The 13,181-nt window shown below is 37.8% G+C and overlaps 1 protein-coding gene across 2 annotated transcripts in view; it reads left to right on the forward strand.

Moving 5' to 3' along the window:
- CTNNA2 (catenin alpha 2) overlaps positions 1 to 13,181 on the forward strand; it is a 460,705-nt gene that overhangs the window by 43,074 nt on the left and 404,450 nt on the right. The gene's annotated exons all lie outside the window — the stretch shown is intronic.

The raw sequence follows: 13,181 nt of genomic DNA on the forward strand, positions 1-13,181 counted from the left end.
TATCAATATTAAAACATTTTTTTCCTGGGTGTTGGTGATAATAAGATAAATGTTAACACTGGTTTGCATACTGCATAGTTTAAACTGCAAGTTTTGATCCACGCAATGTTACAAAAAATTGCCTACTTGGGCATGGGACTCAGGCGTGGGATAATAACATTTGCTTTACTGGCAGAAATAATCCTGGTTTTGCACAATTTAATATTTCAAGTTTAAATAGGTATTATAAGAAAACTGCTTTCAAATAAGGCTTTGAAATTTTAATAATATCATGGATATCCATGACATCATGGATTTCATCTGACAATTTTCCTTCAAAAGGTAAAGTGTATATCAGATGCTTTGAAATTTGCATGTGTGGTAGGGGAAAAAATATGTTTTCAATATATGCCCATAATAAAACTTTTCCTTTTTATTGACTTTGATTGTAGTTATCTTTATTGCAGAAGAATTAAGTACCTTTCAGGTTTTTTTCCATTGTAAATCCTATAATCTGAAGATACCATCTGCCAGTATCATCAGTCTTGGGTTTTAGAACAAGAGTGACAGATCTCCAACTGAGATTTCAAAAGGAGTCTAAAGGACTTAGGTATAAAATACTTATTTTCAGTGAGTTAGTCCCACAGCACTCATACAGTGTTTTTTTCAGTTCATGAAAATTGGACTCAAATGATCGCATGAACAGGCAATGTTAAAATCCTGTATACATAAACACTGGTTAGTGAATATTCCAGTCTCTTCTATCCTTAGGCTATTTCTTCCTCCTATCCACTGTATGTATATTTGGTTTCACTGTTTTCCTGTTCCTGTGTGTTTTGGTTTTTTTTAAATATTCAACTGCCACTACATCAGAATAAGTCAAGTATTTGCTGTATACTCTATGTACAGTGTTATGCCAGTATTCTGGTGGTTTGGGGTTGGGTTTTTTTTTTCGTTGTTGTTGTTTTTTGGGTGGGTTGTTGTTGTTGTTGTTGGGGTTTTGGGCAATTTTTTTAGAATTTTGATGCTGATACCTGGTTGTTCTGGCATGCAGTTTCATTTGTCAACTACTTCAGTTTCCCATTGCTTACTTGAGTTCTTTTGTGCTATGTCAAATTCTAGTACAATGTCTTCAGCACTGACGTGAGTGCCCTTTTTCCCTCTGAATTTATAGCTCTTCCCCTTTGAGGCTGCGAGGCTGACTCAGTTTTGCTAGCTTTTCCCAAGGAGCCTTCTACTGAGTTAGAGTCATCAACCTAAACTGTTTCATGCTCACTGATCTAGGCAAATATACCACGTTTATTAGCATGATATCAGAGCTTCTTATTATCTTTATCATTAGAGCTTTGTATTAGTCAACAGTGATTTCTTTGTAGATCTTTGCTTCGTAAAGCTAGAGGTATCTGAGAGGATTTGCTTTGGAGAGTTTTGATTTCCTTCTTGACTGAATTTCTGACTTTTTAATTGATAATAAGCCTTTCATTCTTTTTTTTTTTTTTTAATCTGTATTAAAAAAACCAACAAAAAACGATGCAGGAAGCAGAGAGGAGAAAAGATCTTAAACAGCATTACGCAGAATAATACAGGCATTCATCTTTTGCCAACACTGCAGGCTAGAAAAAAGTCTGTCAGAAAAGTGGAGCGCCTTTTTTGGGTCTGTACTACATGAGTTCATAATTAGGAGAGCAGGAGACACCAAACACCATGATTAGCACACACGAGCCGCGTAAACTAGACCAGCCTTGGTGCAATGTGAAATGATATGTTTAGCTCAGTGACATAAAGAGCTGGATTAATGAACTGAGGCTGTGTTTTGCCAGAGTATTGCTAGTTGATTTTCTGGCAAAATTCCAGCTCGGATAATTACAACACAATACACCGTCAACCGAAAAATGTCTCCTGCAGTTACAGCTGGCTCTGGTGTGCTCCTCATTTCCTGCCCTGTATTGCTGTATACTGTTATATACTATTATAGACAGTTGTTGCAATTCATCCTGGAGAGAGTTGCTTTCCATTGGTAGGTATGAAAAGAATATACTGTATCATTTGCAAAATACTTTGGAATTAATGTGAATGCAAAGAATATATAGCTTTAAGATGCTTGTTACTTTAATAATGTGGAAGGGTAAATTATATTTGGCTAGCCCTACAAAACTCTGAAGATCAACAGTTTTGATTTACAAAGTTGAGTTCTAAAAAAAAAAAAAAGTAAGAAGATAGATTTTTAATGTGGGTTGGTTTTTTTTCCACACACAATTTTATGGAAAGGAGTAAATATTTTATGCGTAAGTCTCATAACTGTGTATGTATGTGTGCGTATGTATGTGTCCTGTAGTAATTCCATAATAGGAATACTTTGGCCTTATAGTTCAAACCCATCTAAGTGAAAGTATCCAATTGCTATGCCATTGAATACGTTCCTGTATGGGTATTTATTCCCCTGCTTTTAGAATTGTGTAAAAGACCTCCCAGCTGGGGGACAAATGAGACCTAGGAAATGCTGATGTTTGTCGTTCATGTCATCTCACATTAGAGGCGAGGGAAAGCAGACAGTCTTCTGCATATTGAAGTTTTGGGGGGAGTGAGAGTTTTGTATATTTTTTTGATTACAATAACCCTAAGCCTTCAAACTACAAAGCCTGAGAAGTGCAGGGTAGTGAAGAAGAACTCAGAAATAAGAAATACATTGTGGGGAGGGGAACAGATGGGTATGTTCTCGTAGCATAGGTGTCTAAATGAAACTGGTCCCTCATTGAACATTACAGAAGGAAATTCCCTGTAGAGGAGACATTCAGGTTGTGATTCACACAAAAATCTACAAAGAACTGCTGGTCCATTGGGCTCAGGTCTGATTAAATTTATTAACAAACTGTCTAGGGTGCCAAGGAAAGCAAGACAAAGAAATAGCTTATATCTATGTAAATTTATTCTATCTATTAAATGGTTTCAGCAACATCTATCTTGTAGGTATGTGCTCGGTGACTGCCTGATTCTAATACAATTTTCCTAGAAGTTTTCTGGTATATAGCTAAAACTTCCATTAAAAACATGATTTAGTCTAGCAGCTGGTTGTTGTGTTTTAAATTTTTGCTTTTCAAGGAGGGTAGATACAACTTCACACCATCATCTGAAATTTATACTTAAATCAAGGGACAGAAAATAGCTGTTGATGGTTTTCATGTTTGAAGACATTGTAAACTTGAGGTAGACTTAATTTTTTGTTCATGCAGATTTATCCACTTTGTATAAAAAGAATATGAGCCATGTAGTCCATGACTGCCAGTAACCTTGAAAGTATGTATCAACATCTGACACACAAATGTGACTAACTTTCTTGGTAACTTTTTTTCTCTGTGATGGAACATACTAAAAAGTAATATTTTTAATGCTTTAATGCTTTTAGCTACCTAGTTTTTAAAACTTTCTAAATGAAGGTTTTAAACTAAACCCTGTGAAAGGTTATCTTCCTTCGTGTTCCCTCGTGTCTTCAGTTACCTTGGGAGAAAAGCAGGGAATCTGCACATCTGAGGTGGTGGGAGCAAACTCCAAAATATGCATACACGAGATGCCGGTTGCTTTTATAATAATTTATAATGCTATTTAAGCTTTTCTGATTTCAATGACTGCAGTATGACATGGAGGAAGACAGATTCTGTCCTGATAGTTGTAACGTCACATACACTGTCACTTACAACTGTCTCAGTTTGTGTTCCCGGAGACTGCCAAGCTCTTAGCCAAATGCACATCATTCTTTGGGTCTTAAAACAGTACCCCAGTTCAGCTGGCAATCTGTATTTTAGGAGACCTTTCCTGATTGTACAATTTTTTTTCAGTTACACCTTGTTAGACCAACAGTTCTCTCCTAAAACCCAGTCCTCGCAGAGCCATGTTAGCCCAAGTCTTTAAGACTTGCTGCCTGGAGGTCTTGACTTTCCCAACTGAAGCAGAAAATCCCTGCTTGGATTTTGCCTTCCTTAAAACTTTTCCACTCTCTTTAGATTTTTGTTTTCTGCTCTCTAATCCAATCAGTTTTCTTTTTTAAATGCATTAAAAAATTGCAGCCATCTCTGTTTCCCAAGGAGTCTGTGCTGCTCTCCTCTATACTCCTCCTCTGTTTCCCTCTCCTTGTCTTTGCTACCTTCATGTGGTCATACACTTATTTTGTCTTCTTTGCAATTCAGGGTCTGAAATTTCCCCTGTCTCATGGTCTCTTTAGATCTCCCATTCTCTGTTAACCCTTCTTACTTCTGTCTCCTTCTCATACCCTTGTTCTGTAGTCACGTAAGGTCCTTCTCCTTGTCTCTCATGTTCAGTCATGGTTTCGTAATGTAAAGTAGAAAAAAAAAATCAAATGTATTTTTCTTGATCTCTTTTTTCCCCCTTTACTTTAAAGACTCAACATACCTTGTTTGTTGTCTTTGCTTTCTCTACCAGTAGCTTACACTCCTATCTGAATCCTTCTCTGACCCTGGATACCTACTTCACACTATTCTGTTAGCCCATCCTTCTGATTGTACTTATTTTTAGCCATTCTGTCCCTTTTTCCACTAAATTTCCTTCCTTTCTCAAACTGAAAGCATTCCTAGTAAGCCTCTCTTGATTTAAGTCCAGGGTCTGAACATCTTACATAGCATGTGACACTGATGCCTTGGATGTACTTGCTTAGCAGAGTCAGCTGCAACAGACTTTCCAGGAGCCCTGATTTACCCGATCTACTCTCTCTGCTGTCCTTTTGACTTGTTTAAAAAAAAAAGAAAAAAAAAAAAAAAAAAAAAGAAAAAAAAAAAAAAAAAAAAAAGAAAAAAAAAAGAAAAAAAAAGAAAAAAAGACTTTGTACCCATTAGTATCTAAAAGCTTTCCTGGAATAGTTTGGGTGTAACCCTTAAAGTTACATTTAAAATATAAAAAAACCTTAGCTGAATATATCACACTTTGGTTCCTTTGGTTAATAAGCATTCAACTAACGGATGTAGGCTTGCTCTCTGTCTCTCTGCTAGTTCTTCAGCATTTTTCCTAATTTATAAAGTGTATGAAAGTAGAATTACTTCATGAGGATGTTTCTTTAGAAGCCATTAAAAGACTTGTCACAATATAACTATCACTTGATGTAGGAAAGGAGGAAATTCTTTTTATAAAGAAGGCAAATGATGAAGTATTGTCTGATTTCTGCATGTGTTTTCAACTCTGAGTCCCAGTGACAAGATTCAAAATGAAGGGTTGATCTGCAATTGAAGATATGTAAAGGTATCTCTTACTGTAATAACTTACCACTGATTACTTCAGGGCTTTTTGGGCATTTTTATGAGTCTTTCCGGATGAGCATTATTCCCAAAGTCTGAGTTGAATGAAAGAACTGTAGGATGTTGCGTTTGAATCTGGCAAGTGTGAAGGAAGAATAGTAGATTCTTTAAAAAAAAACACAACTATACTAATATTTTATCACTTAAAGTTTGTCTACATAACCTGAGCTATTGTTTTGTACCTGGGTTAGGGGCTAGAGGAGTCTTTCTTTAGAAAAGAAAAAATCTGATCTTTTCACTTAAATGTGCGTTCTTCCTATGTTTATTCATAATACTTTTCACTGAAGTATATGAGAACTTCCCTTCTTTTTTTGCTTAAAGAAGTTACTGTTCGCTAGTTCTTGATAGAGGAAAAAGTGTGTGTGTAGAAAGAAATTACTGAAAAGCAGTTATTTTAGACAAACTAGGCTTTCTATTCATTTCTGAAAGATAAAGTGAGGCTTGTGGTCAGTCCTGCTTAATGGGAGAATGAATCTTGGTTTGCAGTTTTGAAAGAAACTGTGTGTATAATAAGCATATTATCTGTTTTGCTAATAGTATCTATGATGAGGGACTCTACAGCTTGCTTTTTGCCCATCTTGCTGATGGCTCACGCCTGTCCAACAGAAGGCTTGAAGTATGAAGATTTGAAGTCTTATATTCAGCAAATCACTGAAGCTGTGGCCTGAAAACTCTGTCTTGTTATTCAAAAATATTTATAATCTATTTTGAATTGCTTGTTATGTTTGGAAGCAACTTCAATTGTTATTCATGTTTGCAGTGCTCATCCTAAGAAGTATGGCATGCTAAATGTCATTCCATGCAAATACTCTAATGCTAGCTCTTTCAAACCCTTTTCAAATCCATTAATTATCTTTTAGCTCTCAGAGAATTTAGTTTCTGAAAGACATTAAAATTCCTTTTCTAAAATGATTTAAAATGCTTCTGATGAAAAAGGAGACATTGTACAGAATCTCAAAGAGTTGTTAAACAGATAAGTAGTGTCAGGGTTTCCCAAACCCAGTAGTGAATCTGCTGCAGCTCCCTGGCCCCGGATCTAAGCAGTAACAAGGCTAAGCATATATTCCCAGTAGGCACATGCACACAAACATGCATATACATATATATACAGCTGACCACACACATCAGACACTTGGCACTCACTGTTCTATGATTCTGTGAAACCCTGGCACAGGTTGCCCAGAGAGGTGGTCGATGCCCCATCCCTGGAAACATCCAAGGTCAGGCTGGACGGGGCTCTGAGCAACCTGATCGAGTTGAAGACGTCCCTGACCATTGCCGGGGGGTTGGACTAGGTGACCTTTAACGTTCCCTCCCAACCCAAACCATTCTGTGATTCTATGAAACAAACCCAACAGCACCAAGTGTCTTCTCCTTTTCCCCTCTCTGGCTGATTAGGATTGAAGGTCCGTTAGTGAGAAGTATCTTTATTCATATGTATAATATAGATCCCTTCAGTAGTTGGATTTAGCTTCTCAGTCTGTCCCGTAGCTGGCCGCTGGATCCTGGTCTCCTCAGTTGCCCCACTCCCAAAGACACACACAGAGACACAAACACGTGGAAGCAGATGTCTCAGTCGACCTCCAGACGCTGTGGTCTCTCCAGCAGCTGGAAATCAGGAATCTGGCCCAAGGCACGGCCAGACAAGTGCAGTGACGAGCAATTTGTTCACACATGGCTGGCCCCTTTTATCCTCTTATGCCTCCATTTTTCCACGCTTGTTCCTCCCCAGATCATCTCAGTCCTTCCTTTTACTCACCTTCGGTTCCTCGTCTAAACATCATGTTGCAAGTCTTGTGCAGTCCTAAAATGTTCTTCCCCTGCATCCCATAATGAACCCTGTATCCTTGATCAAGAAGCTAAGAATAGAGAAAAATGAAATGCATACAGGTGATTTTCTGTACACGTCCTTAATGATCCAGGCAGTTGAGGAGGTCTTGAACTGATGATGATCCTGGTTCTTGGTGAAGCCAGCTGACAGAGCCTGGGCTTATTCTCTGCACCGTTTTCAAAAGATTTATTTCTGTTACAGCCCTGGCTGGAGTTTTTCTAGTATTCATTTCACTTTTCAATATATTTTTTAAGCTTGTGTTAGTTTAAATTTATGAAAGTGACTTACATCTCCCAGATATGTTTGTTATAAAGGGTAGTTGGCGTTTGATATATTGCCCAAATATGACAGTTTGACACAGATTTTAAAAAAGCACATTGATATATGTTTGAAAAATAATATAAATGAATATATTAGGTGATTTTTCCTTTTTCATACTATATTTATTTATATTGTCTTTCTTGAAGATTTTATTACTATCGTGACTCTATAGCAGGGAAGAATGAAATTGCTTTAGAATGTCAACTTTTGACAGTTGTCAAAAATTAAATTACACTCACAAATTGAAAGTTATAGAAATAATGTTTCTTCCAGAAATATTTGACTTGAATTCTAAAATCAGATCCTAAAATTACTACTTTTCTTTTAGAAGCAATATTTCTGTTAGGAAAGGTTTTATTTGAGAAAGGATTGCAGAAATATACTATGGTTTAAAAAAAAAAAAAAAAATCTATCAAGGGATTGTAACTAGGGCATCTTTTTCAGTAAATATTTTACTCCACCACCCATCGCAGTGTAGTATTAGTAAGCATAAAATTTCTTAAATCAGGTCAAACTTGGAAAATAGTTTCGCTGGGATTTAAAAAAAAAAAATTAAATAAATAAAAATAGGGTCTTACAAATTGGAAGAGGCACCATAGGCAGTTATCTTGCCCTGTTGTGTCTTCCAGCAGTAATTCCAAAACTGGGTAGGCTTAGTCCACAGTCGGTAATCCCCAGCAGTATTAAATGTACGGCCTTTTCAATTAAGTTTTGAGATAACCATGAACAACGTTCTGCAAGAAGATTTTCCGGCATGCATGAAATCTGTATTTAAGTCCTCTCTGTGCGTAGTTCAATATAGAGATTTGAATTGAAGTTTCTGACCCCTCAGAAGAACGCTGTTACTGTGAAGCTATAGAGCACCATAGGACGAGCATCTCAGCCTCTCCTTTTGAAGCTGTTCTAATTTATACGCTAGTGAAACATCATCTGGATCGCTGCTGAGTGCTTGAAATCATTATTGATTCGTTGGGCAGAAATTCTGAACTGAATTTCTTTTTGTTCAATCCAACATTAAAAACAAAAAAAGAAAAGTTTGATTCACCCTTTGAACTGGAAAATCGGTTATTTTAGTCTGTCAGATGGAAAGTATTTGGAAGGAGGTTCCTTCCAGCTTGGCAATAGAGTGACCTCAGATGACTGTGTGTAGGTGCCCTCAAAAACTTCCATCACCAGTGACGGATGTTTTTAACAGAGCAAAGGTAGTAAGAGTTTCACCAGCTGTCTAATGTAGCGATGGACAGGGCAAACCAGGGCGAGATCTGGAGCGGTGCAAAGACTTTGTCTTGGCTATTTAAATTGGGAAGTAGCCTGTTGAAGGGAGAAAGTCAAGGAGATGGGCTTGAGATTTGGTCATTACTTTATGCTCTAGTCACATTGCTTTGAATGAAGAGCTGGTGGACAATATGGGACGTGTTACAAAGCCAACCTGCACCCAAAAGGAAAGACAGGTTTCCTTCTGCACCGCCACTGTTATCCTGTCGTGTTGCCCCCACCTCTCCAGTCCTTCCCCCCTCGCTGTGCTGAATGATGAATTTTCAGTCTTTCAAAAACTGTAACTGGAAAACTTCAGGAGTGATTTTGTAATGATTACACAGAAAAAAGTTACTAACAAACTTACACAAAAAGTTTTCATTCTGTTGGTGAAGTGTTGTAAATGAGGTGGTAAAAATATATTTTCAATTAATAAAAGTAAGGTTTTCTTTGTTCAGAATGTAATTGTAAATACTGTTGTAGTTCACCTAAAAAGTGGGAACCTTGGGTTCTGATCCATGTTACCAGGATTATTTCTGCTACTTACCCAGTCACATTTAATGAGAAAGATATAAGCAGTCCTTGGAGCAATAAACTTTATCTGGGAGTCTTCCTTGTACCCTCCTCAGTCCTCCTCCTTGCCTAAAGTATGTTTCCTTCTGTGTTCTTTATTTTTGACTGCATTTTCCATGGCAGTCATCCAACTTTAAAAGCAGTTGTGAAGAAGCTTCATTCTCCCATACAGATTAGGCTTTAATTTTGGATATGGTTTCAGAAAGTGGTAGTCGATGAGTAAGTAATAAAAATGACAGCATGAAAATTTGAAATACATTTCCTAATATCCAAATCCTAAAAGGTGCTTAGTCAATATATAAAAGACTTTAATTTATTGTCTTTCCATTTACCATTTTGAACATGTCTTTGTCTGGAGTACATTTTTCACATATTACAAAGGCCAATATTCTGAGTAATACTTTATAGAGTGAGGGAATATAAAATGTTATAATCAAATAACATGTGCTGCTTTCCTCTGAGAAGTGTCAAATTATAGTTTTCTGATCCCCAGATGCCTTGTTCTCTCTCAGTTTTAGTCCCTTTATCAGAGACAAATAATTTTTTAAACTTGAGGTCTGCAAGATATTATGGCTGCTGTTTATGTATGAAAACTGGAAAAGGAGACCGTTCTGTAGTGCCTATGGAATTTAGAATTATTTTTATAACTACTAAAAATAAAAGCCTAGACTCTCCACTGATTTTGATTTGTGATGTTTGCAAATCTCATTCATCCATAATTGTTCCAAATTTGACTTTCAGAGCTGTGCTTGGCTTTTTTTTTGTTTGTTTGTTTTAGTTTATAACCTCTGTTTATATTATTATGTGATTTCTACAGTATTTGATGAAACATATGTTGTTTTTCTTCACAAAAATGTATCAGTCCTATCTTCCTTCCACCTGTTTCTTTTGGACCTTATGGTTTTAAATCGTTCTTTATTTTATTACTTTAATCATGCTGTTATTTTCTGGCTAACTTGCTAGACATTATTGTCCAGAAACATGTGCCTGCATTAAGTTACTGTTCAGTTAATCTTAATATATTTCCCACTGGCTGAAGCAGTTTCCATTTTCTCCTCTCATTTGTCTTGTATTGTGCTCCTTCCTTGTTGCTTCTACATCTGAGAATGCTTTCTGTGCAGAAAAACCCTCTTTCTATTTGTTCTGAGTCTGTATAGCTAATAGAATAAAATCACTGTTAAGCTTTAGGACTGTCCTTTATAGATACCTGGGTGTGGCAGAAATTTTGTTGAATTTATAGTATAACATTGGGAAAAAAAAAGAAAAAGGTATAAATTCCTCATGAATATTATATGCTGGGAAATTAAAATTAAAAGAAAGTTTCAAAGTCAGAAGAATGAGGTTCTGGAATAACCCAGACATAGCAATAACAGAGGCAGAAAGTGGTGAGGGAGTTGCAGAATAAATCTGTTTATGATGAATACTGGAAGACTGTATACTATGATTGCAGGTGGAAGCAAGTAACTAGACATGATGATCTAGGTATCCGTCCAGTCCTGTGTTCCTGCACACAACCTCATCTGGTTGAATGTAAGGATCATACATGGTACTTAAAAAGTTATTTTAGCCTATTTTTAATTCTATACAAAGCATCATACAATAGTTTGGGTTGGAAGGGACCTTTAAGTCATCTAGTCCAACCCCCCTGCCATGGGCAGGGACATCTTCAACTCGATCAGGTTGCTCAGAGCCCCGTCCAGCCTGACCTGGAATGTTTCCAGGGATGGGGCATCCACCACCTCTCTGGGCAACCTGTGCCATGGTTCCACCACCCTCATTGTAAAATATTCTCTCTCAAATCTAGTGTGAATCTACCCTCTTTTAGTTTAAACCATTACCTCTTGTCCTATCGCTACAGGCCCTCCTAAAAAGTCTGCTCCCTCCTTTCTTATAAGCTCCCTTTAGGTACTGGAAGGCTGCAATAAGGTCTCTCCAGAGCCTTCTCTTCTCCAGGCTGAACAACCCCAACTCTCTCAGCCTGTCCTCACAGCAGAGGTGTTCCAGCCCTCTGATCATTTTTGTGTCCCTCCTCTGGACCTGCTCCAACAGGTCCATGTCTCTCCTGTGCTGAGGACCCCAGAGCTGGAGGCAGTACTGCAGGGGGGGTCTCACCAGAGCGGAGCAGAGGGGCAGAATCCCCTCCCTCGACCTGCTGGCCACCCTGCTTTTGATGCAGCCCAGGACAGGGTTGGCTTTCTGGGCTGCGAGCGCACATTGCCGGATCACGTCCAGCTTTTCATCCACCAGTACCCCCCAGTCCTTCTCGGCAGGGCTGCTCTCAATCCCTTCACCCCCCAGCCTGTATCGATACTGGGGGCTTGCCCCGACCCATGTGCAGGACCTTGCGCTTGGCCTTGTTGAACCTGATGAGGTTCTCATGGGCCCACTTCTCCAGCTTGTCCAGGTCCCTCTGGATGGCATCCCGTCCCTCAGGTGTGTCAACTGCACCGCTCAGCTTGGTGTCATCTGCAAACTTGCTGAGGGTGCACTCCTGCTGTCTATGTCATTGATGAAGATTTTAAACAGTACTGGTCCCCATACAGACCCCTAAGGGATACCAGTCATCACTGATCTCCATCTGAACATTGAGCCATTAACTACTACCCTCTGATACCTTGAGGTTGCACGGTAGGACAAACTTTTTATTTTCTTTGTTCATTTGTCCTTATTTCCACTTTCCTTTCCCCATTTCTTTCTTTTTTTTTTCCTGTGCACTTTGACTATAGTTTTCCTGACTAATCCAATCTCTGCCTTTGCCTCAGTGAAAACTAAAGATGAGTGATTTTGGGGTTTGTTTTTGCAATTCAATGTGAGGTGGAAATACTCAATTAGCTCTAAATATGCTACTTTAAGTAGCAGAGATGCGCTAGCTAGGCTAGCTTAGAAATCTATACGGATCTATACACCTGCTGACAAGTGCATCGAATAGATGCAGCTAATGATTTTTCCTGATAGTTAAGCACAATTTTTACACCTGTCATGTTTCTTAATATACTTCCACAGTGACACCTATATATGCAGTTCTCACTGATGATTGTTTCTTTCTGTTCTCGTTAAAAATCTAACAATAATCACATACTGTTTATGAACCTTTTGTTATACAAAACATACTGATCTGCCTTTCTATGTGTTGGTGGTGGTCCATAGATTGGCTTTGTGTTTTGATCCCTGCACCACAGTGTAATTTCACAGTATGAAGTTCAGGTATCTCTTTATTTCTCTGCACAGAAGCTCTTGCAGTTTTTAAACATTCATGTAATGTGTATAGTTATATAAGGGGCTATGTTATATTAACACCTGTATGGTATATGAATTCCGATTGAAATTGGCAGTAAATTGTGAGGGTATTAAAATGTTACCAAGTCAAGATTAGATGAAAGATTGCTATAGTCTTTGAAAATTATTTTTTTAATTTAATTCCCAATTTTGGGAAGATAGGCTTAGTTTTCATGTAGGTTGATGCTTTGGGCATGATTCCAGAAATCCTTGACAAGTTCTTTTATGGTGTAAAAATAACTGCATTGGGTCTCAAATATCGGTTACTGTAAATAACGTGTGCAGATATGTGAACAGATAGTAGAAATTAAATAATTTAATTCTTTTAAAAGTGCTATTTTACCTTCTATCTCTTGCTCTATGTAAATCTGCAAGCGCTCTCCTCTGCGTTCTTTGTTGTCTTCTTTCTCTTATCTTTTGATATCATAAGCCTGTACCATAGACTTTCTCTGTGCTGGTGACTCTCCTTGGTCTGCTTTTCTCCTTTCTTATGCTATCTAATACTGCAGTACCTTTTTCAATTCTTGTATTTAAATTTTTCCTGTTATTTTTCTGTCTTAGCCACAACCCCCTAAATTGTCCAACATTAACATGCCTGTTCTCTTAATCCCAGTCAGGGTGTTGCAGAAAGGCTTTTTTTACTTTCT

This window comes from Aquila chrysaetos, chromosome 1, assembly GCF_900496995.4.
Source record: "Aquila chrysaetos chrysaetos chromosome 1, bAquChr1.4, whole genome shotgun sequence".
Classification (NCBI taxonomy): domain Eukaryota; kingdom Metazoa; phylum Chordata; class Aves; order Accipitriformes; family Accipitridae; genus Aquila; species Aquila chrysaetos.